Source organism: Anas platyrhynchos, chromosome 2, assembly GCF_047663525.1.
Source record: "Anas platyrhynchos isolate ZD024472 breed Pekin duck chromosome 2, IASCAAS_PekinDuck_T2T, whole genome shotgun sequence".
NCBI lineage: Eukaryota > Metazoa > Chordata > Aves > Anseriformes > Anatidae > Anas > Anas platyrhynchos.
The window spans coordinates 146,929,251-146,936,520 of NC_092588.1; positions in this window are offsets into that span (position 1 = coordinate 146,929,251).

A 7,270-nucleotide genomic window follows, 5' to 3' on the forward strand; every position below is an offset into this window, starting at 1 on the left:
CTTTGTCAAGATGGATTTGCACTTCTCAAATCACAGAATCACAGAATCATCTATGTTGGAAGAGGCCTCCAGGAGCACCTAGTCCAACCTCAAATAAATAAATAAATAGACAAGAATCATAAAATCATAGAATCATCAAGGTTAGAAAAGACCTCCAAGAATGTTCAACTTTCTCACCCCAAGAGTGTCTTTTTATTTTTTTTTTCTTTCTTACAAAAAATAATAAAATAATAAAAATCCTATGTCTTCAGAGGATTGGGGCTCAAGGAAAATACTTAATATTACAAGTTTTGTGACAAAATCACTACAATTGCTGACATTGAAATTTACTTTTTTACATTTGTTTGCTTTCCAAATCCCTTCTAGTCATGTGCTAATTAATTCACCTTTTATGATAAATCTTTTGCAAGATTTTGGGAACAATCATAGGAAACAAGCAATCGTGGTTAGCTTTGAAAAACATGCCACATGTGGAGACAAGCCTTTGTAGGCTACATACAAGAAACAAGACACTATTGTCTTTGATGTAAATTTGCTACAAAATAGATCAATTATACAAAAAATACCATCAATATTTGTGAACTGTTGCTATGTTCATAAAGATAGAACTAAAGTGTATATCCATTGTGTAGAATTAGCTATTTTACGGGAGAGTGTTTTCTACATCATCAATGACAGCTCAGTGTTATCTATAATTCATTTTCCCATCTAGCTGATGAGAATTTTAGCTCTTACTTCCTCAGTAGAAAACAAAAATCCCAAAATTAGAAACTATAATACTGACCCTAGTTTAGAAATTTTAAAAGCTTTAAACAAAAATCCCCTGAGGTGTGGACTCTCCACACTAGAGACTTTTTAAAAATAGATTAGAATAACATCTGTGAGGAAGAACTTCTTATAGCTTATCCTGTCCACAGGGAGAACACTAAACTTGACAATTTCCTGAGGTCTTTTCTAGTCCTGAAACATGAGGAGTCTATTGGCAGCTATCTAGCTATCTAGAGCACTTATTCAGGCTACAGCCTCACCTCTAAATCACCATTCCAATGGCTGGGTAGGAATTTTAGGAAGTGAGAGACTCCACTACCATCCTTTCCCCAATGCCTGGTGATCAGGATACTCACACAAGACATAACTCAGGTTCCCACTGAGGACAAGATGGGACTTTAATTCATGCTTCAGTATTAGCAGATAACAAGATGTTGCTCACCATTCCATTCTTAACTGAATCAAAATTTTATCTAGGGTACAAAGAAGGAAAAAAAATATATCAAAAAGAAAAAAATAAGAAGAATCTATCAAAAATAGCACATTCCCACAAGTTTCATTTGTTCCAAGTAAACATTTTATAACCAAAGAAAAATAATCCCTTAACCAAATAATGTCAACCAACTGAAGAGACCATGGAAATACTAGTCTAGTAATACTGCTTTTTGTGATAGTCTGGATACATACTTATTTATTCTGATGTCTTGTAGTGAAAGGAAAAGACAGATGTGCTCATTTCCTTTTACAGAAAATATGATTTTTACTGTTGGTGTTTTGGGAATAAAGAAAAAATGAAGTGAGAGTGATATACATGGCATGACCATCTACTTTTTCAGTATATTTGACCACCGTTGCATATACTAGGTAACAGGAAAAAAAAAAAAAAAAAAAAAAAGTAAGAAAAGAAGAAGAAAAAAAAAAGCCTGGAAATTACTCTGTCTCCCTTAGAGCCCAGGACAAGTAATACCTATGGCAGCCTTGACATTTTAGAAAAAGTTTCCATTGTGGTTTTACACTAGAAGAAGATCTAATTAGTTTCTGATGATCTTATTCTCATTTTTGAAGGAAAGTAAATCTGATGTCAGTTTTAAAGAGCATTTAAAATACTTAGAAAAAAAAAAAAAGTGTATTTTACTTAATGTGGTAAGAATTATAGCAACATGTGAAACCCAGGCACCTCAAGAACCTCATACTGGCAACCTGAAGTTTCCTTTCCACTTTTTGTTCAGTAGGATGAATCTCAGATGGGAGATTCAGAAAGGTTCATATAAATGAGGCTTGCATCCCAATAGCTGTGGTCTGTTGTATTTCAATATATGAGTTTTCAAATTTATGAAAGAATGTGGTAACAGATAGACTTTCCTTATTTACTCCAGGATTTCCCACAATTTCTTGAACCATAGTTACAAAGATGAGAATGCCATCTTCTTTCTCTTCTCAACAGAAACAGACAGTATAGCAGGGGTCAGCAGCCACAAATAGCAGCTTTTACAAACTTTTACAAAATTCTTCATTGGAAGGATGGAGGAAAGGTGGACCTGAGAGTCTGTGGAATCTCTACCTTGGAAGGTTTTAAAAATTTGAGGTAGACAAAGCCATTGCTGACTTGATCTAGTGCTGGTAACAGGCCTTCCTCAAGCAGGAGATTAGAAAATGTCAAAGGTTGGACTAGGTGATCTCAGGGGTTGGACTAGGTGATCTTGGAGGTCTCTTCCAACCTAGATGATTCTGTGATTCTGTCCTTCAGAGGTACTCTCCTGCCCCTGTTTCTAATCTGTGATTTCTATGGTTCTATGGGTGTTTCTTCATCTAGTATCACAGTAGATGTTAAGCAAATCAGCAAGTAAATTGGATCATCACATCAGAAAAGGGTAATAAATATTCCAGCTTTTAGAGAAATGCTTCAAGGATGTGTGGTTCTGCATTGTAGTATAAATGTATAAATAGATCTCCAACAAGAAGAAATGTTGTTAGTGTAAGAGTATAGCTCTTTGCTCCTTTGACCCATCCATTCAGAGTGATGCTACAGCACTACATCTGTGCCCTTATGCCTTATGGCACAAATGCAATTTACAGCCAAGAGGGCAAGGTAATATATCAGCCAGCACTTTATAATCTGCATACAACACTTAAACTTCATTCTGAAGAGAAGATCTAATATGTACTCCTGCAACTAGTTATGTGCAAATGGTACCTGTGCAGCATCTAAATCAACATTGCACTGTTCTGACCTTTTCCTCAAGTGTCTTACTTTGGAAAAGCAGACTTTGAATCATAAAAAAGTTGGTTCATGTGTTCAATAGGACATCAGTTAATTGAAATAAATGAGAAAATCTTGCCTGGTAAAAGCTTCACTTTTCATACGCCAAGTCACAAAATATGGATCATATATGATATTTGAGCAAAGAGGATAAAAAAAGGTTCTTTTGTAGCAGGGATTAGAAACAGAAATAAAAAAGGAGGAAGTGATACTTTCTTTCCTGTGATGCATCTTTCTGTCATTTCTACTTTAAAGGGAATACATCAGGGGAATACATCAGTTCCAGGTATCCAGGAAAAAAAAAAAAAAAAAAAAAAAAAAAAAAAAAAGAGAGAGAAAAAGAGAGAGAGAGGAAAAAAAAAGACCGAATTAAGCTTGTTTCAGCAAATTAAAAATCCTTTACAAATCAGTGGTTTGGAGAGCTTGTAGGGTTCACTACTTGACTTCCAAAGAAAGAAAGAACGGCATCTGTAAGGGTGAAAAGTCATTCCCTCTGGGCTTTGATTTATTAAGAGAAAGGTTATTCCAAAACAGCCTGTTATTCCTCCAGCCAAAACCACCACTGGCAGTTTTCCCTCCTGGCCTTCTATGGGAGATCCCTTCTAAGACTTGGAGAGGACTTCTAAGACTTGACCCCGGGCGTGAACAGCCAACACCCCAGTAGCTCTCCACTAGTGAGCAGCTCTCACATCTTACAGTTCAGATGCAGGCAAACAAGGTAAGGATTTAATGAAACTTGACTTGAGAGTCCCAGCAGAGTTCCAGACCCTGTTTCTGTAACCTGCACGAGAGGTCTTCCTAGGGTTTATCCTTGTCAAAAATGGAGGTGCCAAAAAGATGTCTCTGAAGTGCACCCATATAGTCATATATATATAGTCTTCTCTCATCATTTCATATGAGGTTTTGTTGTAGCATTTGAGTGAATGCATGAATTAATCACTCTTCCGAAGAAAATTAAAAGATTTTCTATGGAAGGCAATTATTAATTATTATTATTATTATTATTATTATTATTATTATTAATTTTGTTTTTGCAAGCCAAAACAACTAAATTTATTAATAGTCATTTTTTTCCCACTGAAAACAATCTCAGTGTTTTTTTTTGTTGTTGTTGTTGGATTGATTTTTTTTTTCCATTAGGCCTAATTTGTGGAATTCAGTGTCTAAATATCCCCTGAAGCTTTTATCATGCATGGTTGTGAAGCATAGTTGAAAGACTTCAGATACTGCAATCCTTTTTAATATAAGTAATGGATTCACAGTCTATTCGTTTGGGCTGAGGTGTTTAATTTTAGGTAGCCAAACTTTTTGTCTCGATCTCTTTCTGCCTCAGATTACCTACCCTGAAAAAGGATATAATGTCCTTCGTTTATCTCCAAGGGCTGACACAAGGCTTACTTAATTTACATCTGCAAAGTACTTTACAATGCACATAAAACAGCCCCATTAAAATGCAATGTTTTATTACAAACAGGGGAGTAAATGCTACTGTCATTTACGCTGGTGTCAAATAGGACTAATCCCATTACAAATGAAGGAATTTCACATGGGAAAAGGCATTGCAGGAATCAGAAAAATGCCAACCGGCTTCATCACCAAAGTAAAACTCAGCAAAAACATTTTGAACTCAGTTTGATTCTGAGACTTTCCATTCCTTTTCTGAGCAAAGCCACAAGAGGCTGCAAAACGCAGCTCCAGGGCTCAGGCTGAGTGTGCAGAGCCCTGATGACAGCAGCGGCGGTGCTGACTCATCACTTGTTCCCTGATGGGAAATCAGGCACAGAGAGGCCCGGCACACATACTGGAAGACAGCATTGGTCCAACAACTGGTCAGTGACAGAGGAGAGGGAGCAACATTAAAGCATATGAAATAAATGCGAGCAGCAGCAACGAATGAAGAAGTAACCGTGTCCCAGGCAGCTGCTGACACGCACAGGAGCGCAGGCTGCTGGAGATTTTCACTGCCAGGGATCTGGCAGCAATCACACTAAATGTTGTGAGCTGTTGACAGCTGAAGATGAGCAGCTTAGGCAGAAGGAGAAATCCTCTGGACTTACAGTAAGTCCTGTGACACTGTATCATTTGACTCAATTAGCTCAAATGACTGGGGTATAATTGAACAAACTATAACATGAGTTGTGACTCATGCTGCGCCTCAAACTGCCCATGTCAGTGTGGTAAATTAATTCATAGTCTGCTAAGTGAAAGTTAATAGCCAACGGCAGTTCTTGGCATATCAGAGGGATATTTCATACAAAGGCAAAGTTTAGAGAAGGAAGGGTTTTATGAAACTCTTGATCTGTCAACTGATTTCAAAACCAAAAGTGAATGAGGGTTAGAAACAAGAGACCAGAGTGAAGAAATATCTTAGGTCAACAAAAATAACAGACAGAAGTTATTTCTGGCATCATATCTGGTAACTGTGTTTGAACGTTGATGATTAACGTATTAGTTATGTGTGTGTGATGCAAGAGGCATGGTAAGTGGTTTGCTTGCATATTCAGCTCTCCAGCCTGCTCACTTTGTCCAGACAAAATCCCCAGCATAAAAGGCTTATCTCACAAATTAGCCAGCACAGTCATCCCAGGATTTTATTTATTTTAAGCTGTGGGCCCCAGTGTGACAGACACACCCATTTCCAAAACTACTGCCTTTTGCAGTATCATTTTCTAACTTGCTCTGATTTTTTTTTCCCCTTTTTCTTTTTTCTTTTTTTCTTCTTTCTAAAACTGGAAAACAAATTAATGGATTCAATATATTGACAAGACTGACAATAGGGGAAGCCCAAATCTGTCTCTGTTGGATATCGTGTAATGTCCAAGCAGGACCCGAGTCTGATATTTGGATATGCAGTGGGATATGTAGGGGGAAGTATGAAGTGAAAGGAGGATTGGAGAGAAGCTAAAGACAAATGAGAGGTAGGAACACCCTGAGATAAGATCAGGGAAGTGAAAAAATGAAGTGGTAAGTAGTAACACAAATTTTGAAAGCTGCAAGAGAAAAATAGAAAACAAAAGGAAGAAAACATAAACACAATTTTGAAGAATGAGTCAAAAGAGAGTGGCACAAGGCATAGTTCTGGACCTAACCCTATAAAAAATGCCTGTCTGTATTCATGGTGGCAGAGCTGAGCGCTGATAGCTGGCACATTTGTAGAACTATTGAGGCCCTTTAAGACGTGCTGATTTTTTAAGAGGTTTGCCTTTCTCAGAACTGCTTAATAACTGCAAATTTAAGTAGTCCAAAACACATGATAGCATGAATCATGGTTCCTGTGGTAAGTCTGTGGTAAAAAGTTGTGGCAGAAGTAGTATAACAGCTTATTAGAAGGTGAACATACACTTTTCATCCAAACATGGATATAGCAAAGATATTTTGAAGACTGAAAGTCCGTTAATCAAAAGAATATGTTTCTGTTGGAAACATAAAAACCATTCACATACCCCAAACACAAATTACTGCACCTACCGTGTTGGCCATTCCTATTAAACAAAGTTTTGTTTTGCTTTGTTTTCTGTTTTTCTTCCAGAGGGAGATAGAACTTGAAGTTCTGAAGTGTACTTAACACCAAAAATATAATGTTTTCTCTTTAATTACACAACTGTTTCATTAAGTTAAACAAGGTCACCTAAAGAACTGAAATTTGCCATTCAACAGACCATCAACAATTTTGAAACACTTTATATAGAAACATAATTTCTGACTGAAGAGTTCTTCAGTTAAAGGTAGAGGGTCATATTCCTAGATGACATAAAAATGGAGTAGGTCCAACTATATTATTTTCATTTATGATCTTGAGAGTTTTCTGAGATAGTATCCTAACTGAAGCTTGAGATACTTTTCTATTAAAGGCCTCCCTCCCAGGAGACTTAAATAGTAGTATACTTTTACTTTTATAGTCTTTAAAAACAAAACAAAACAAAACAACAACAACAACAAAAACTTAAAAGTAGAAGTGATAGGTTCTTAATAAGTGAATAAAAAGTGGTATTTCTCACCCTAACACATTTTACGGCATTAATTCAGACTTCCTTTCTTTTCTCTACAAAAGAAATGGGCAGCCCTTAGCCCCTGTGCAGCTTGTGTGGCTGTTGTAATCTCTGCCAGCCACCAGCAAGCAATCTTCAACCCAGCAATGCCAGGCAGAGAGGTGGTAAGACCCGTGATGATGAATTTTCTGGTGGGACAGTGGTAGGCTGAAAGCAGAGGGGAAGCTGAGGACATGTCAGGCACAAAATACTG